At 44.5% G+C, this 20,930-nt stretch overlaps 2 protein-coding genes across 2 annotated transcripts in view; one reads left to right on the top strand and one right to left on the bottom strand.

Annotated features, from left to right (window-relative positions):
• Positions 1–20,930, top strand: part of LOC131263975 (aspartate--tRNA ligase, cytoplasmic) — a 210,262-nt gene that overhangs the window by 109,587 nt on the left and 79,745 nt on the right. The window lies entirely within an intron of this gene.
• LOC131263969 (protein grainyhead) overlaps positions 1–20,930 on the bottom strand; it is a 133,491-nt gene that overhangs the window by 110,947 nt on the left and 1,614 nt on the right. The window lies entirely within an intron of this gene.

The following is a 20,930-nucleotide window of genomic DNA, read 5'->3' as shown; positions in this document are numbered from 1 at the left end:
CGTTGGGAGCAGGGAGGCGATGGCAGGACGTAACCGTTACACGCCACACAAGAAAAATGCTCTGAAGGAGTTCCCGTAAGTCCCACCGGATAGGCACAATTCGCATTCATCTGTTCGTTCATTAGACAAAGAGCAACATAAATTTCCTCTTCTCAGTAAAGTTTCATGTTCGGAATTCGTTGCCAGCAACACAAGAAGCTCTTTTTTCTTGTCGCTTTCGGTCGGTTTTATTTTAACGGAAAACATACACTGCTACTGGAAGTCGAACGGGTAATGGTCTGCCCTTCTGTAGCGACGAACAAATCAAAGCCAATCATCGAGAGAGAACATCCTCGCGTCTAGCGGCACGATTACCGGGGATTATCGGTGGTTAGAAATCGAAACGAGCAAAATCCTAAATCGAGCTGAACCACCCCTAAAAGGAGACGCGAACGCCATTTGTGGTTTCATTAGGGAGAAGGGGGGCTAATTTTCTCGGAACGCGTTACGTCATGCTGTCAGCTGTTTGCAGGCTGATGGAAAAATTACCTCGCGGCAGCGATCGCATGGGGAAATCCTAGATTTAGTTGTTTTAATGATTCAAATGATTATCTTGAGAGAAAAGATTAGTTTTAATCTTTAAAAAATATAGTGTCTTAAAATACTTCTCTCAAATGCCGTAAAAAATTACGACACACGTTGTTTAAAAATGCCAACGGTTAAATAATCAATAAGGTGTCAATGCTATAAGAAATTACCAATAAGAAATACTCTTCGATCTTCGTTCGAACGAACAGACTCTCACTTCATGATCGGTGAAATGTTCTTCCCCATCCATTCAAATACCAAGCATCGTTGCTGCGTCGCATCGTTTGCCGTTGATTCACCTCCTCCCGGGTAGGAGATGTACCGAGTGTCAATGCATCAGATGCATCACCGATCGTCGCCCGAAGTCTGGGCCCAACAACCAACGCGTCTGCATTTCACCGTCACCACCGCATTTGATTGAATGATAATCTGTTACGCTTTGTCAGGATGACTGTCACCGTGGTTCGGTAGGGAAGGGTGGGGGTAGGAAAAAACTCACAACCTGACACGATACTACAAGCACAAGTGTCCGAACGACGTAAGAGAAGCTGATCAACCGAAGCCCATAGAATGTTTGCCCGGGTGACGACGACGACGAAGCTGCCGATGATGGTTGTGGGTGGGAATGGTGGGGGAGGGTAAAGATATGTTTATGGCAAACATTTATCAAACATTTTAATTGTATGGGTGACGCTGGGGTGCCACCGTTACCCCGTAACTGGTTGGTGATTTGTGACATTGTAGTGCCGGCAAACGTTTGCTCGGTTTTGTTTCTTTCCATTGCGTTTGTTTGTTTATAAATTTTCCATATTTCAAACATTGCCCGGTGCAAATGAAATGCAAATGAAGGGAGAAGGAAGGTAAGGGAGAGGGGGAGGAGCTTAGCAAGTGGTGGAGCGGAAGCAGAAAAAACTGTAGCTAATAGCTCTGTTTACCGTACACCGATCCGCTAGGGAGACAACGGCGATGATCATGATGATGATGATGTGATTTGCTGCTAATTTTCACGAAACCACCTACCACAGACGACGACACGAAGGGATACATGCTCCGTCATCGAGCGCCATCCAAAAGGTCAATGTTATTTGCCGACAGCCGATGGGAGCTAAATATTGACCGACTCCGGGTTGGGGTTGGGAGATTACAACCTACGGTGTTGACTAATTGGTGATCGACAGCTGCGCAGCGTCCATCAATCCGATCCGACGGTGCAAGAGGAAGACGAGGAGGATGAGGGACAGTGCTAATCCTTAGCTCCCTTAGGAGTCAGACGGACAAAAGATCATCACGAGCGAAACGACGGCTCATCTCGCTTGCCGCCGCATCGATGTCTTTTGTCCCGGTCGAGCTCGACGGCGCACCGTTGGAGCTCAATTTTTCATTTATTGTCCACCGTGTTGTCCACCCGGGTGAGCAAAGTACGGCGGTAATGTCATAAATTTCCAGCAAATCAGCCAGCATGAAATGAATATGGTAATATATTCCCGCCCGCCAGCATCGATTCTAATATTTCTGAGCGGACGAGGTCCGAAACTTATAAAATGCAAATACGATCGTAAACCGACGGACGCGACAGGCAGAGGAGCAACGACGTGATATCTGCCCGAACAAAAAGTTCTCAGCCTTGAGGATGACCTTTCCAAGGTGCTCCGATGATGATCGTTCGGAGAGCAACACCACACTTTCTTTCCGATCGCTCTAAAACGGTCAATCTAATCAACACACTTGGAACAGGCAACTTACATTTCGCACGCTTAGAGTATCGTGCCATCTCCGTGTGGATAATAGAAATCGCAATTTAAATCTCAAAGAAAGATTCTCATCTTCACTCACCTGAAACGAAAGAAAAGAATCATAACATAAATATACTATTTTATTCCACCGATTGATCATCAATTGAATTTCAGGCTTGGGGTGGAGAGAGGAACAATATGAAAATAAATATGGACGATTTATGGCCCATCTCCTAGGGCTAGGATTTATGTACGAATCTGGGTATGATGACAATGAAAAGCAGATTGCTTTAAAAGGAAATAATAATATTTTGATAACATAAAACTGCTTCTCCAAACCATTGAATATGTGTGGTTTCTCTCGCATAAAAAGAAGCATTAAATAAGGCTTTTCTGCCTTTTTTGCTTAAACCTTATGGAAATCAAAAACAACGCCTTTGAGGATTCTAGATAGCTAAAGTAAAATAGATAGTTTGAACAAAACCGATAATCCTACTTTCCACAGTCCACACTCGGCTGGATTCACATAAAATCAGCAATAAACCGATTATTTTTTCGTTTAATTTAATTTCTTCTAAATCGCCACTTGATCCACTCTCGCCCGGTGGCTAAAACGCTTCGCTGTCTCCGAACGCAATAATCGTTATAATTTATATCGATTTGATTGCCAATAAGCCGTTAGTGGATTTTCTTTAATTTATCCCCCCCTCCCACCAATCGGACGCACGAAAAGGTCACGGAAGGCGCAACAGCACCAGAACGGTGTTGCGCCGAGGGTTCGATTCGGGGCCCGGTTTCCGTCCGGCGTCCGTTCGCAACGCGCGCGGCAAAGTTCAAATAGAATTTGCATTTCCTACGCCTCTCCCGCGTGAACCGCGTCCGTTTGAAAGCGTTGCGTTAAGTACGATGGGCGAATAGAATCGTTAACTAATCAGTGACACGAAGCCGATTGGAACGCACGTATTCGAAATGGCAGTCGTGGGGAGGGGGGAGGAGCGCGGAAAGGACTCATAAAGATTTTATAACGATAAATAAAATTTATCGCAATTAAATGGCATCCCGCCCGCGCAGCGCCCCACAGCGGCCGGTGTTCGAACCAATCACGCGGTACGAATGAGAATTTCGAATGTGACGTTATCGTTTCTTCCCCGCAGCGACAGGAGTTGACACACTTCCCGATGGTGCAGGAAAACGAGAAGTTTTACGATGGAAAATGAAACTCCATCCCTAGCCTAATTCTAGTCTCGCTCTGGTGTTCGTTCACTATCGACAGCATTTCCAGCAATAGTGCAATAGTTTCCTCCCGGCTCGAAAGACACTCTGGAAAAAGATTGTCTCTAAGATAAGCGTGCGTTTAATAGTGACAATCAAAAATCATCGTTAAGCTGGGCGATTGGATCGAGGTAAAAGAGCCACTGAGCAAAAACATTAGCTCGAAGCGAAGTATGCAATCACCTGCGTCCTGCTCAAAACCATCCATAGTTCAAACCATAATATAAAATGCTTGATGGATATGGAAAAAAGGATTCGTGCTGTGGCAGTAAAACTAAAACGGACAGTAAATCTTCATTAGATATTCAACTGGCAACTGATGCCTCGGAGGGTGCAACTTACGCGTCTAGCGTCATATGCTGTTTATCCTGATCGAAACGTAAGATTTAATAGCTTCATATGTTTCTAAAACCAGTCAAGGATTTACGTTGCATAGGATCTTATATCAACAAAAGGTTTCTCATTTCGAACAACTCATCTTAAATACGAATTTTCTTCTCTTAAAATAAACCGTTATAGAAAATAGTTGGAACAACAAGGAGTCGTATAACGACAGGTGTGACTGGCCACTGTCAATCGTAAAAACGACATTTCAAACTTCCGCTCGACTCGAGCTCTCTTCGCCTAACGGTTTCATTGAGTCTTATTCTCGTTGTTATTCCAATATCCGCTCAACATCGACCACATTTGATCGCTGCGCCATGCAGCCGTCTACCAATTTTTATGATCTTGCACCTTCGGTTGATTTTGATCTGATTTATTCATAAGTGGACCGTTAAATAAAGCAAACCGTGCGCGGATAGCGCTCACCGATATCGATGCAGCTGCATGCACGCTAATAAAGCCGTAAAACTGATTTAGGTGGCAGGAATTTGCTGGACGGCGACCGGGGGAGAAACTTGTTCCGTATCATTTCCATAACATCTCAATGGTACCCCCGATGGTATCCGAGAAGCCGCCCGGGGATCACAACTATATGGCACAATCGTAAACAAATTCCACACACGAAATAGTGCAGTGCAGTGCACAACTGGCTAACCGGTTTGGCGGACGCGGGCTCATCGGAACAGCGGTGTCGGGGTTCGGGTCTTATCGCGTACACAAAAGGCACCGAAAAACTTTCCCACCCACCGCCAGGACGAGGAGGGTTCGACAAACGAACTGCGAGAAGATTAACAATGTAAATCGGCTCATGGAGCATTTTTACTACCTGCACCAGTTGCTGTTGGGTAGTATGCGACTATTGTGTGCTTGTTTACAGATACTTAGCCAGCCTCCTTTCCCCCCACCGAACCATTCGTAATGTACGACCATTAAGGCACGGGGTTTATTTGACCACTTGCGGAGCAGCAATCGGTAATATTTTTATCCATTACGATCTCGTTCCTTCCTCGTCCCCGCCGAGACATTTGTGAGCACTAACCAGCTAAGGGGTGGAATAAATGTGTACTAATAAGGGTTTTTACATTTGCATGGATTACGGTGTTGCGTCGACCTTGGCGCATATCTGACCGGTGCGTTTTTATCTGTCGCTAAGCAGTTTATCTCGGCCACTTTGTATTCGTTCTTAGGAACACGGTGTTACTCATAACTGAGTCTCTAGTTTCTACTTCATTGCATACGGAATATATTTAATGTTTTAAATGGACCAATGTAAGGAAAAAGGAAATGCACAGAAGAACAAAGCAAAGGTTTTTTCCATGACAGTGTAAAACCCATGGTATAAAGAAAGTACCAAAACTATTAAACTAAGCGTAAAGTTTCAAACAAATTTAATATTTCAAATTTATTTGTTTAAATTTCTTTGTGAAGGTTCATTATCACTCATCGTAGTTGGCCTCTTTGAAAATTAAAGAATCTTCTATAATCAGTTATAAACCATCCTTAATTATGTTTACACGAGATTAACGAGATAAACTTGCATAGGTAAAAGAAATATTCTTGTAACTTACTCTAAGTTACTCTAACTTGCAATCAGTCTAAAACATTCAAACGACTATGAGATAATTTTAAAATTGGAAAAATCTTTAAGCCTAGAGTAGCATTTTGCAAAAGTGTGGTAGCATAGGAAAAATATATGAAAAACTCGAAAAGTATTATTGAAAAATTTACAGCTAAACTTTTTAACAGATTAGAAATAATCGATATTGTAAGATTAAAAATGTTGTAGGGATTTTTTTGGTACGAAATAGTTGTGATATTTTGTACCTTTTTGTGTGATCAAAATAAACAGCTCTAGCGAAAATAACCTAACTTACCCTACTTCACGTGCAAACACTCTTATCCAGTCATTTTTTTTTTTTTGTTGCTTGCCTTGTAGAAAATCATTGCTGCTTCACACCATGCTGGCTTAACCTACATTTTCCCGTTCACGCGATCCGGAAAAGTGATTTATCAAACGGCTGTCGACGGGAGAATTTACGGAACATTGTCCAACGCCGACAGGCTTCCCTTCTGCTTCTGCTATGGCAGCGCATCCCATCGTCGGAAGCGCTCCGAGGCCAACGTTGCCAACCCACAACTCGCTCCGCGCTTCCTGCTGGACGTGCACCGCACTGCGCCACGGTACGGATGTAAATTTTATTCGCACTTGCATTACGACCAGCATCTATCCAACGTCCAAATGTCTACTATCATCCGGGTCGCGGTATCTGTTGCTTGAAAGGGGGTGCCAAAGGAATGCTCGCCAGCATCATCCACCCCACGGGGAGAGGCCTTCTTTTACGGTTCGCACACGAAGGTTACCAAGTGCACACACACACACGATCACGTCAAATCGCGTTGCATGTCATGTAAGCGAAGAGTCAGCCTCTATCCTTATCCCATCCGTACGTCGTTCCCTCCGCTAGTACACACGACAAGTTACAGCTTCAAAAAGTCCTTTCCATGGCGAAGAGTGAAGGCTGAGCAGCGGATACTATTTGTTTCCGAATGGTTTATTACATTAACTCACGACACGGTACGGTCATCTTCGCCCGATGCGCTGGATGGTACGCCAAAGGGGGAAAAACGGAACCCGATCCGCGACGCCGCAGACATGCATGCAATCTGCACTGTGTCCGCAACCGCATTGTCCACTACTATCGGATGCCCCCGAAAAGCGAGTAGGAAAAAAAAGCATCCTTTTCACACGCTGTTTTAAAGAAAGCGGAGCTTAAAAAAGAAAGATCGGTTGCAATCGACCGCGTGAAACGATACGCGGAACGTAACGGATGATGCGAAGTCGTGATCAAATTAGCATCAACCTCACCCCGAGCAACCGTACACGAAAATACTCTTGCCGCTGAAAAGAGTCCGCACTTTCCTTTGCCGCGAAAAAGTGTGAAAATATGGTAGCTTCGCATTGAATTATTTTATTTAAACTTACGATCATCGGCAGAAACATACAAAGGACCAAAGTAAGTGCTTATTTTTATTTTATCTGACACTAATGATATCGTTTTTAAAGTATTATTTAACAAATATGATATTACTTTTCGTGTTAAAAAAATTTTAATTTATATTTATATTTATTCAAATTGGAATAAAAAAGTGGGTAATAAAATCGAGAAAAAAATGTGTACGTCAAAACACGCAAGGTCATAGCGAGTGATGTGAATGTCGACGGAATTCTGCGAGACCAAGCCGGAAATCGAACGATCCGGAACTGCAGCAAATCGTGGAACGGTCAACTTCTTGTGTCAACCTTGGTGTTACCTCGCAACCCCCTACTGCCCCATTCGGCCCGCAGTGAACTTCGAAAGCCGTATGCAAAAATAAATCCTACATGGCATGATTCTTCATGTGGAGAAGAAAAACTCGCCATCCATCTCCCTACCGCCGGTCCCCCGAAACGGAGTACCTGCCATAAACGACGATAATAATACAATCCATTCACCGTCAATTGCCCGACCGCGTGTCGTGTCAGATCAGCGGAAATGCTGAATGGACTCGATGGGGCGGGATGACTTAACCTTCTCTGGTTGGTTTTTTTTACGCATATGAAGACCGCTCACCGTCGTTTCATTATACCTTGGGTGAGCTTTTAGGGCGAGCGGCCCGCATGCGCCATGGGGCCATCATAATGTCGACAACCCGATAATAACCTGACCACGGTGCAGATTTTTACTACCGGACGCTCCAGTCACTCACCGATCTGTCCTTCCATCAACGGTTTTGAAGACAAATTTACGATGCGCCATTGGCGGCGAATGCTTTCAATGAGATACATTTAAAACATATTCATTTCCCAGTGGGATGGATCGCGCAGGTTTACTGTTTTCTTTCTCTCTCTCTGTTTATTGAATTGTCTTTTCTGTTTTGCTGATAAGTGACGAAAGTTTTGCATTTAAAACAATCGCTTTAAGCCCCTTTCCCAACTGTACACTTTGCTCGCAATAACATTCCTTCCCATCGCATAACGCGAAATCGAAGACAGTTTATGACATGTTGATATCTTTGACAGCACCAAACGATTGCCATTACAATTGAAAGGACAATTCGGTCGGGGCAGAATTTATCTCGCCCATCCGCGTCTTCATCACGACACGTGACAAACAACGGCAGAAATGGCCGAACAATCGGAATAAATCTTCCCCCTGGACGAGTGGATTTATGCCGCACATTAACCGCGGCAAGTTGCGCGGATTCAAATGGTCCGGACAACCGATTCCCATCCCCCGGGGAACAGAGACGGAACGGCTGGCGGTGAAAAATTATCCCATCATTCGCAAACCAGGACCACAGCGCAGAATACGGTTTATTGCTGAACCGGGAGAAAGGTACGCTTCGCGCCGGAATGCCATTGGATGCTAAACGACGACGGTGGGTTCCGTTAGATTCCGAAGTGAAATGGTTTCCCGCGGAGGAGTAGAACACTGCGGAGGACATTTTTCCTCCCCGCAAAGGGCCGCGACCAACATGTCATTTGAAATTGTTTGATTAGAGTCATAAATCTGGCCGCGATTCACATCGTTTCGAATACGTGAAGCAACAAACAAAACATTGGACCATGCTCTTTGAGTCAAGAAACTATGTATTTGAGTAAAAATATTAATAGGAAAATGAACAGTTAAATATTAAAATAGGTTAAACCTTCCTACCCGTTTCATACAACAGAACAAATACACTGTAAAGAACGTATCCAATCAACTTCAAGCGAAAGAAAGTAGTAACAAACCAAAAACACTGCATTGATTGCATCCATTGCACAATGCGCCGTTGAAAATGAAGCCGAAATGGGAAACCACCGGCAACCAAGGCGGACGTAATAATTAATTTTATTAATTTTCCCCATCCACGGAATCGGCGCTGAATCGCGCGCCACGGAGGCGTTCGCAGGGCGTTCGGGGTCGTCGGTGAAAATTGCGATGCCACACGAGAACCTCCCACGCCCTTTCGCAACCGACCTCGTGGCGTGGATCGCCTGGAGATTAAATCCAATCCTCCTCCTCCGCCTCCTCCTCTCGGCGATGAGTACCCCGAGGCGAGCCGTGGGTGAACAGAGATGTCAAGGTCTTATCGCTTCATCCTTTTGGTGGATTGTTTTGTTCTGTTTTTGAGAAGAAATGCAGCTTCGGCCCGTTTGTAGGAGGGATTTGATGAAAAGTAAGTAAAAAAACATTACTAAGGGATTTAAAATCAAAACCAATATTAAACAATGTATTGACCATTTAAGAACAGAGAAAATAGATTTTAGTAATACTTTTCAAAACATAAAAACACAAATATTTATTATAAGCATTGAATTGAAATTAGTATGTCACATGTCTATCCCGCGTCACAAAACGCCTCCCGTAACAACCCTTCACTTCAAACACGCAAACCCCAACGTCTAACGGTTGAGCTTGCTGCGGGAGTGTAGGTCACTGCAAGCATCACCCCGAACTCCGAACCAACCTCTGAGGGCCACCGCCCCGTCCGATCCCTCCCTCCCCCTCGAAACTTACCCTACAAAGCCCCGCAGTAGTGGTTGTTATCGGTTGCACACAAAATTTATGGCACTGCCGGCGGGCAATGAATTGGCATCGGATGTCTTGCGAGGCATTGCGCCGGCCGGACTCTATCGAAACACGCGTACGCGCGATCGTGCGCACGAGCGGGGGGGGGGGCAGCGGTGGTTTGAAAGTGCAGATTGAGATCCGGGCGCACCGTAACGGTGGTTTCAAATTTCATCACCAGCAGCGGCTGCACTGACGACCGCAGACCGGCACCGGATCGGTTGCACCGGGCACGGTTAGATGTTACAATGTGGACGGTTGTGGTCAGATTTTGCTCAAGAATTGCCGAGAATCTTGAGCTGTTTATAAAATTATTCAAGGAATCACACATATGGATACGAACCAATAACAAAACCATATTAAAAAAATATAATTATGCAAAACAAATAAAATTCAAACGAAAGCGAACATCAAATCCTTAAACCAAGCCATTACAAAAGAAACTCATCTAAACTGGTGCTCTTTATACCTTTTCCGAACTCTACCGGTGTGGACAAAATTTCGTGACGCAGTGTGACATTTAATTTCACCACCTCTCCTCCCGTGCGGCCTCGATTCGCCCGATAATCGGACACTTTTACGGCTTCTGACATAATTTATTAGGCTTTCATTATGAGGGTTATGATACACATCGGAAAGGGAGAGACTCAAAGTTTGAGTAATCCGATACCGTGTCCTCAACAGGTGATAGATTTGTCCCGGGCGTTTGTGAATGTTTCCGCCAAAAAGGTTAGAGATTATTTTGCTTTTAATTAACTGGTTTGTTTGTTTATTCATTCATTTGAACTGAAGAAATATATTTTTCTGACAATTTTTGTGCAATTTAAAATTAGTCAAATAAAACCTTAATGTCAAAACCAAACGAGAAAGGACCTTCAAATGCTCAGCGTTAAAGGTGAACTCATATAACATGCGCACGGGTATGACACGAAGATAGAGTGACCTACCCTATAATTCAATACAAAACACACGTCAGGCGGATCCCACCCATCGCATTTGCCGTTCCGTCATTTTCATTATCCCACCGGGGGTTGGGAGGGAAGATCCGTCAGTGCTGGCCCTCGTGCTGGACCTTCCGCCACCACCAACCGGCCAGCCAGCCCTAATGTGAAGATCGTGCCCATTTGCGCCCGGCGGAAAAGGTTCTATTTGCCCGCCACCTCCCGAGCGCCTCGTTTTCAATTAAACATTGCCCCTTTTCGTTCGCCCGCCCCACCGAACCGAACACCCTTGACCGTGGGGTGGAGATTGCTTGCATTGGGTGCAATTATCTTTTTGCGCCACCCCACTCCTCCACCCGGCCCCAAGTCCCGGTCGCAATCCATTGGCGAGATTGAATCCTCCCGGTGAACCCGTGCAACATTTATCTTGGAAATCTTTCCGGCTAAATGAACCACCACCGACGATGTTTCATCCCCCCCCCCACACCCCCCCACCCCCACCGCCCTTTTTGGAGAGGTGTGTCATGCTGCAGCAAAATGGTGATGCTTTATATCCATTTCGTGAGCTCATTATCGGCGTTGAAGTCAGCCCTCGAGCAGCGATTGCAGCGATGGGCGATTAATGCGAGGGATTCCATTTTTCCCCCACGGGCAGTGTTTAAAATGTTTCAAAAAAGATGTAATACTCTTAATAACTCTCAAAATAAATCGCATTTTATCCTCTTTCGAGGCTGGTAAGAGGAACTTACGTCCGATTAACACCGATGACCTCCCAAGCGAATGTTGCAAACTTCAAAGAAAAAATCCGCACTCACTATCGCAAACGCAATAAAGATAGCGAGAGAGTGCGCCAACATCGAAAGCACACGTGCATGCAAACCAACGGGAAATCTGCACGGCTCTCCGTTCCGATCGAATGATGGGAAGCCTCAGGGGGAAGTAAAAGATACTCCTTTCTCCCTCCCAGGGCCATCGGGGAATCATCGCTTCAAAAACAAAACAATCGCTTAACCGAAAACCATTTTGCTTGATTTATGCTGCCCATAAAACGCCATCGCCTAAGTAAGCTTTCATAAATAATGTCTAAATTATTCAACCACCGTTCAATTCGCCGCAAAACAAACGGCGTGCATCTTGCAGGAGGACAAAGTGGGAAAATGCCGGCCACTTACAGCCACCCGAGTCGGAGCCGGGTTATCCAAGTGTCCAGCTCGCCTTGGTGGCGTAATGTAAACACTCGCATGTCACGGAGGCAAATAATCTCTTTTCCTTTTTTTTTACCGACAGTGTCGTGAGGAATAATCTTCACTCGATGCGCCTACAGCCAAACTTCTTGCAACTGCTCGTACAGGAGGTTCGTGTCCTACCGGCACATGCAGTCTTTCAGTGTTGCTGCTCGATGAAGACCTACACTTCAGCCCAAAATTGGACCTTTTTGTCATTTTTTCTCAATTTGTTTACTCTGTTTGCTAGCAAGATGGTACTTCCAGTAGCCATACTTCGACGACCACGACAAAATGGTCCATATCAGGGGGTGTGTGCGTGTGTGTGTGTGATTGTATTTACCCGACCAATTGCACCTCCGCCGATGGTCAATTACCATTTTCGCGCATCGAACAACATGCGCACCCGCAGCACGCGGAATGAAATGGACACTACGGACCATCCGTCCATCCGTTCCCGGAATGTCCGCCAGCTGCGTTTTGCTTTTTCCCCTCATCCTTTCGGGCTTACGGAAGCTTCTCCCTTCTATGCCCATACCAACGTGGCCCCAACGCCTTTGGTGTGCCTTTTGTTCTCCGCTGGTGCGCAGCATCCCAAACCGTTCCGCAACTGGCATGCAGCGCACTGCCATAATCGAACCGGGGAGAGAATGTCGCATTTTGCATTCACGCATTTTGCGCCAAACTTGTGATCGGTTTTTGCGCTTCCGCCAATGTTGGCGGGCGGCTCATGAATTATTCAGAAACGAGTCGGGCGAACTGCTTCGGTAGGTGCAAACGCTATTTCTCATCCTTCCAAGCACACCTTTTGAGGGATAGTCTTGGAAGCGGGTAAAAAGCAAGACGGTGAAATTCGCAGAACTTCTGCATGCACTCGAATGCAATATGTTTAAAACAATTTCCCTTTCGTGCAGATCTTCCCTGCATGGGAATATTCCAGTAAATCTTTGCCATCAATTTAAAATATATTTTTTGCCAATTAATTACAGCTACTCAATTATATTCAGCCCTCATTCCTTAGAATATGAACTTCTTCCAATGGCAGCATCTCCGATTTAGACTTACCAAAAAATATGTACCCCTTCACAAATCAAGTTGTAAACAAATTTACAAAGAAAAAAGCTGTAAAAGCATGTAGGCTATAAAACGTTTATTACACTTCCCTGAGCCGCACTTACCGGCGATTGCGTTAATGAGTAACGGTTTCAAAAGTGCTATAAATTTTCGAACATTAAATTTGTTCCACTTTCTTCGACCGTCGAAAGTCCTTCGGTCGGCGGCAGTTTTATTTTCGCCACGGAACGGCAACGCGAGCGCCAAAAACACCCATAACCATGGGCTAAGAACCGAAAACCTTCTACTGCTCCATATTGGTAACGTGCAAGCAGCAATCCCTGAGCCTGAAGGTGGTGGTGATCGGCGGCCGATCGATCGGATCAACGATCCTTTCAACCGTTTTCAACATTTTATTGTGCGCCAATGTCTTTATAGAGCTTTCCAAACTTCCTTCCAAGGATCGAGGACGACGGCTCCGGCGGTGGCGGCGACGGCGACGGTGACGGCAAACTGGCCGCTGGCGACAGTTATCGATTGGTAATTAACTTTTAACAACATATTTCCACCGTCCGATTTGGTTATCGTTCACGGGGCGCGCGATGATGCCCACGAGAGGCGTTTTTGGTCCGGTTTGGCAGCCAACAAAAGGTGCGCAAACGACGCAGGAGAAGGGCGAGCAAACATCAACTTAAATTTAAAAAAATCAACAACCACCAGCCAACCGTGGAAATACATAAAAAAAAGCCGCGGTTACGCTACCAAAATCAAGTGAGCCCTTTTGGAGGAAAAAAAAAGCGAAACGATAAATGATAATCGCATTCGCATGGGCTCATGTCTGGGTTCTCCTTTTACTCCATTTAAGGAAATTTCGTTCGTGGTCATCAATGCGGGCATGTAGGTTTTCTCCGATCTTGTAAGCTACACGTTCGCATTTTGTTCTTTTTCGTTTAATCATCTTTCCTGCATCGGGTTGTTTTTTTTTGTGCATTCGCGTCCAAGGCCTTTTTGTCCTGTTGCCCAGTTGCCTGATTTACAAACAAACTGGTCTGAACCCATCATCTGCTGTACGCCGGTGTGACGTTAATGAATATCTAAGTAAAAGGTAACTTTAACAAAGCCTGTATACAATACTTTATAGCCTAAATATAATGCGTTTATTGAAACTAAAATATCAATTTGGCTAAAATCATTTGTTTGGAGAATAGACAAAATAAATTAAAAGAAACCATGTGCAATGAATGCTGTCATTATATTACATTTTTAATATATTACAATGAACCCCTGCCATCCGATCGCGTGTGTCAGAAAGTTGTCCCGATCTTCTTCCCTTTCTGCGGTAAACCACGAAGACAACGAAGGACGATTTTGAATATTACTAGCGTTCGGTCGAAACAGACCGACAAAAGGAAGCCAAAGAACAGTTCGAAACGCATTAACGAGTCAAGGATCGCAAAGGATGATAAAATCCCTGTGCTGTAAGCTCGAGTTTCGCGTGCATGTATGTGTGTGTGCCATCAAGGGCGATATTACCGGGCACCGCACTCCGATGATGGTAGAGATTTTTGCGGTTAATTTAAATGCACTTTCGCATCGATGTCGATTCGGTTTCGGTTTGATGGAAGCGAACAACGCACCGCCTCGCACTTTTACGATCGTTCAATAAAATCGGATATCGATATTGGATCGTAAAAATGCCCACGAGTAATGAAGGTGCATTTGAAATTTTAAAATTATACGAGTGTCGTAAATCGGAGTAAAAAAAAGGGTAAAACAATATTGTTGAAACACCATGACCTATTCTTCGAGTTAGGTGCAGTTCATGTAAGTGCTAGTTTTGATGCAGCTTATTAACATCAACATTTATTTTCAAATAACATATTTAGAGAAAAACCAAACAAACAACAGCTTAGTAATGACGTCCATAATCAAAGGTATTCAAAAATTTAGTTTTTTCATTTAAATGAGTCTTAATAAAGGTACAGTAGTATGATGAATAATTACAACATTTGCATAATAATCCGCTAAGATGTAGGACGAACTTAATTAATCTTTTTTTTTCTATAACCTCACTGGCAATAAGACTGGCCTTTCCGTTACATAAGAAGAAAACATTAGGTTATCTCTTAATATTTTGGAACTTCATAAATGTCCACCACCCATTAATCTAACACAATCCCAAGAGAAAGCATTCACTGAGATGTTGATAATCCTACCACTGTCTGTCGCTAAAGAAAGAACGGATTTAAGGAAAAAATACTCCAATGCAACATACCTACGAACGGAAAAACGATGAAGCGAAGCACTCCAGGGAGACGAATCGAAAGCATCGATCAACATAATTTAATGCACATCACGGCACACTGCCAAGAAAGTACCCTTCCGACGGGCGACAGGCGAACGATTGCATTCGTGGTGCAATTGCATTCGGTAATAAATGATTGACCCGACCTAAGGGATTCCCCCTGGCGGAACCGGCGTCGTACACAAGGGCCTCTCGTGGAAACACAACTCCGAAGGTAACAATGACACACACCAGCCCGAGGAGCAACCCAACCTAACGATGGGACGATGTTCCGCCATTCCCAGTGGGGGAAAAACGTTGGAAAATTACTTTAACCGTTTGCGTTAAATGAAATCATTACACGTAATGTTTTCCGAACGGGGCCTCCGGGATTGCCCCCGACTAAACGACGGAGATCTTTTTCCTCCCCTCCCGGTTTGGGGCACAAGGAAAGGTTAGACGGAAACCACACGCAAGCAAAAGGTGACTTCGAAAGGCGCTGGGATTGGCTTTAATCGGAAGTAACAAATGTGCATCGATTTATCTTGGTACTCGTTAAGGATGCATGATGGGATTCCTAGCTTTTCTATTAACCAATTTCCCGACGTAACGTTTCTATCGTCCGGTAACGGTTGAGCTTTGAAGATGTTTTACAAACCCCTTAAAATTTTTTTTTTTTGTTAGACAAATCCTAGACACGTTTTCACTTATGATTATTATTATTTCGCTTATCTTGAACTGGAACTTGTTCCGTGAAGGGAATCGTTACAACATATCTAAAACTTCGTGATTGCGGTATCTTTACCCAAGTACTGCTCACGGAGCATGAGGTAAAAACATATCCATCACACCACCAGAGCATCATAAATCGTGCTTAAACATAAACTGTTCATCTTTTCGCAGCTACCAGCGAAAGGGGGTTTGCCTCGGGAAGTGCCTATTGCCTATTGAGGTGGGAAATTTTGACGTACTAAGCAAACAAACTCATAAATCAAACTCATTTCCCGCAGTTTCAATGAAGACTCAAAGTGAGTATTGATGAGCAGGTTTTAGCGATTTGTGGAAAATTTATTGGCTAAGCGACTGTACTCAAAAAAATACACCTCTTACGAGTTTAATACAGTAGAAAACACGTGCAAAATAACTTCACCAAGGTAAAGTTAAAATAAAATGGTGTAAATATTGCCCTACCTCTCGAACGTAACTCACAGACCGGATACATAAAACCGATTCTAACACACAGTCGCGCTTCGTGCAACGGCGCTATAAAGCTCCATCGCTTCAAACACCAACGACGTCCCCGCAGCTCGGGGTTGAGAAAATTTAATTTATTTTTCATGTCCCAGCCGGGAATTTTGCACCCCGCGCGAACATTATTAGTACCACGAAGCCGGAGCGCCACGCTTAAAGTCAATGAAAACCGCACTTTTCCTGCGCGACGATGGCCGATTTCTCAACCGCGTTTAGAGTGCGCCCCGGCTTTATGGCACTCCGCGCGCAGGATTGTGTTCATGGCGGACCGATGTTAACGTCCCTTTAGTTTTTCTACTTAATGTTAGGACCCTGACAAGTGACCGCACAATAAATTATACGCTGACCAGCGTTCGGTGCGAACGAACTAATGCTAGATTGGTTCGGACGAAGATTGGACGTGCAGTCGGTCGAGCGACGGTTGGGTGGTGTTTGCCGAGGGTGATGAACGGGTTAATGGGTACATTTTTACATGCGAATAACAGCCATTCCAGGGTTCAGCGTTTTAAAAGCCAATAATGCCCTACCGACATGATGAGAACCAGATCAATCAATGCCGAGTGGCTGGAGTACAAAATTCCTTTCAATGTTCACATCGCTATTATTATGCGACTATTTGGCTGTAATGTTGAACAGAATTCAAGAATCTTTCTTATACGCATTACTAGCTCGTTCAGATACAATTATGCAATGCAAATTAATTTCAATATAAGAAGCTAATTTGAAATAAAGACACTACATTTTGGTTTAACATGCAGTTAAACATTTTCACAAGACATTTTCTCAATTAAAAAACGGAAAATAAAATTTAGTTTAGTACGAACATAAATTTTCTGAAAAAACTTAATAAAAGCATAAATAAAAAATTAACATTGCAACATTCCTAAAACAGATCCATTCTTACATTCTAGCAACATCATTATCAAATTTATTTTTACATTAAATTGTTAGACTTTTGAAACCGCAATAACTACTCGATAGAGTGTAAGCAACCTTTTAACAACATAACATAAATTCGAAGCACAAGTGCAGCGTTATCCATGCCGTGCTATCGTTAATAGCTGCAGACATTTTCCGATACCACACGCTATATTTTCCACCAATTCCTTACTAAGACGAATATTTCCATAGAGACGCAACAGAATTCAGGTGAACTACGACAACTCTAACCGTAGCCAATATGGATCCACACTTCCAGAGCTTCCCATGCGAGCTTATGGTAAAGTAAAATAGGCTCCAACAAGACCACTCTTAACGCGCACTCTTTTGTCCCCGCACCACAACGCAACCCTAAGCCACAATCGACACGATTTCTGAGGTTTCCGCACATCCATAATTGCAATGACTACCGGTCGTAATGGCTGCGTTTTATGGTAAATCTAATTTATGTTTCCTCGGCACATAAATTACGTTAGTTTAGCAACGCGGGCGCTCGCAAACACACGGCTCGGGTTTTGCTTTCTGGTGTACCCTTTTACCTGCCCCCTCTACGGCCGAACTATTCCTTGTCCAACGATCACTGGAGGCTCTGGTCGCGTTGGTTGATTTATTAGGAAGCCCCTTCATGAGAGCTCGAACTACCGTGTGGCCGAAAGAGCCACTGAGGCTGAAAACTACGACACTTTTCGCTCGTTCCGTGCTCCATTAGCGGGTGACCATTAGAACATCGACGAGGATGGAAGCGGAAAAGCAAGCGTGTTGTGGACCGATTTGCAATTCGTACGAGTTCACCCAGTATTCCTTTGCAGCGCACTCGATCGTGAAGTATTGTTGTTCCAAGCACATGAGAAAAAAGGTCAGAGCAAAATGTCTGCAAAACAGTACTCCCACGCTTTTAGCAAGGTTTGCTAAATCTAACGCAAGTAGTATGGACTCATGAAGCAATAACTTATCGTCACTGTTTATACTTCAAACGATTTCTAAATGTATCCTTTTGTGACGAACCGAATGATTTTTAATTAAATTTTAACCACTTGCATAACAATTTAAACTGTTTTTAGAATAAGTTCAAACCATTCGTTATAACCAAGTTCATTAATCAAGTGAATCAAATTACGTTCCACGCTTTCATCACCAAATTTGAGGATTTAACCCAAAGGCACAACGAACAACCCAGCATCAGATGGATGTCGTTAGTTTTCCATTAAAAACCAATATTTATTCACTTCCCGTACATAATTTTCGAATTTCATAGGACCACCCCTTCCGTCCAACCCCTTTCACGTCATCCGGACAATCAAACAATCGGTTGCAAAACCAACGAAAATGGCACCTCCGATGCCCACACACACAGCCACGCACTCGAGAAACATAACCATTTTGCAACCCATGAATGGAGCGGCTTCGGTAGGGATTGGTTGGGATGGTTCGTAATTTTCTCGACAGCATTGTATTTCCTTCGGTATCATTTATTTTTTTGTCTCCATCCATCCATGTTTGCCAGCAATTGTGCATCGAACAGCGGTTAAGTTTGGTAATTTTACCAAATGAATTCCGCTACTCATCCCCGAGCCTTTTTTGCAGATTTTCCAAACCACCAAAACAGAACGATCGCAAAAGTTAGCATTCTCCTTTGGGGGCTTACAAAGAAATAACGAAGATGAAGAAAAGGTATTCCATGCTCGCAGCGAACGCTCGGGAAAATAATTCCATCATGTTCCGAATGAATCCTCAACACTTGTCCGGCGTCATATGCTGCCACATCCTTGAAACATCAACCAGCAGGGGGGAGGAGGAGGAAGGGGAATGGGGGGAGAGAGTGGAAGGAAAGTTCCAGACATGCATGCGCAACGCAAACTCATTTATCATTTCGAGTGATGCACAAAATACGTTTGCTCATTGACGGACGGACAACGCTGGCGCGGTGGAAAATATCTTCGACCGTTTCCGCTCGCGATCGCTTGTTTATTTTCGTCATCTGGGTGGGCAAAAGGGCGGGGGGGAGGGAAATAGCCATTCCCAGTAGCATACCGAGCGAGCGGGCGATCGGGCGGGCTGGTGTTTGGAAAAGAACGCACGCCTGACAGACGAGATGTCATTCCACCACGGTTTCCATCCGCGTCCGACCTCTGAAGACCCACTGCACGGCCACCATGCAGTCCGCCATCTGTCCACCATCGGCCATCAGAACATGCGGAGGTGAAACATAAATTAAATCACCATTCGGTTGGCGGTGCTTCCGCGCGAAATCTACGGCCCGCAGCATCCGTCCCGAACGAACGACTTCAATGATCGCGCAAGCGAGGAACCCATCGCAAAGCACTCCTTTTGACGAGAATTCCTCCACAGCACGGGAGTAAACATACCCGCGGAAAGCAAAACCCTCCACCGTCCTTCCCGCGCACCATACCACACCATACGTAAAGTGAATCAATTTGATGATTCGATGAAAAAGTATTACGAGCAAAACGAATGGCTCCCGGGAGGGAATGGAGCTAAAAGGAGATACAAGCAAGAAGCCAAAAGGAAACGGCAAAGTGCACGGCATCGTCCTGCAGGTAGGAGACCATCATTACATGCTGCCACCGGTGCAGGGAAAACAATCAAAGAAGAGATGGCTTCGTTGTGTGTGCGCGCGCACAGGAACAACGAATGCTATCGAAAATTTATTCGAAATTAAATTACCATCGAATTAGTATTCACAAGACCACGGTTATTATGAGAACGTTGACGATTGTAAATGCGAGAAACGTTGCATGAATTTGTAATGAACCCCCGCGCCCCACCCACCAACCATCCATCGGCCCGTCTCCCGGCAACACTGTGTTCCTTATTTTTCCACCCTGTTGTTTTTTCGACCGGTCACACTCGGAATCCTCCTACCACCTCCGGTTCCCCTAGCAGACTCTCGGTACCAATTTGGAATTTATGTATGTATAACATCGTTAACGATTGTCTTGCGATTGTGTCATTATCATTATCTCGTTGTCAATGGTTGCTGCTGCATTTGTCGTTGATGCGCTTGGGAGTTTCGCTTTTTATTCCTCCCTCCTCGCACCACACCCATCATAAAAAAATAGGATCTTGCCTGCAGAACAACCAGATCGTTTCCCCCTCCCATCCGAAGCGAGCCGCAGCATCCTTCGCAAACCCACTCAAGGGAAGGCTGCTGTGGTTTCCCTCGAGGGTCCCAGGGCTATCGGGGCATCCCTTCGGTGGGACGCCACCGGGACAACCGGCGTCGCTACCATCTACGGACAGCGCGAGGCCGCTTGGAAATGGGTTGGTGAATTGTGGTTTCGGTAGTCCACCATCGACGGTGTCATTTTATTGCAGCAGTCCTTCACTTAAATTCCACCAATTCCGCCCTTCCGCACCTGATCGTTCTTGGGAATTGATCATGTTTTTACCACATCAATCAAAACGAAAAGATAAGGAAAAGCAGTTTTATCGTGTACAAGGCCAAGGTTTTCTTGTTACGTTTTTTTATATAACAATTAACAGGCGCTATTTATTTCCGATCCTTAAACAATATCTTCAAAGCGTAATGATGTCAAGCAGTTTAAAATCAACACAATCCGTTCATAAACGAACCATTTTTCCAATTCGATCGTTATCGATAACTTGAAGGAAATTGTACATGTGGTGGCAAATATCTGAGGATTCCCAAGATTTTATGAGATAGTCCC

Source organism: Anopheles coustani, chromosome 2 (assembly GCF_943734705.1).
Source record: "Anopheles coustani chromosome 2, idAnoCousDA_361_x.2, whole genome shotgun sequence".
In the NCBI taxonomy this organism is placed as follows: domain Eukaryota; kingdom Metazoa; phylum Arthropoda; class Insecta; order Diptera; family Culicidae; genus Anopheles; species Anopheles coustani.
The sequence above is the reverse complement of the archived record's forward strand: the minus strand, read 5'-3'. Positions and strand labels throughout refer to the sequence as shown.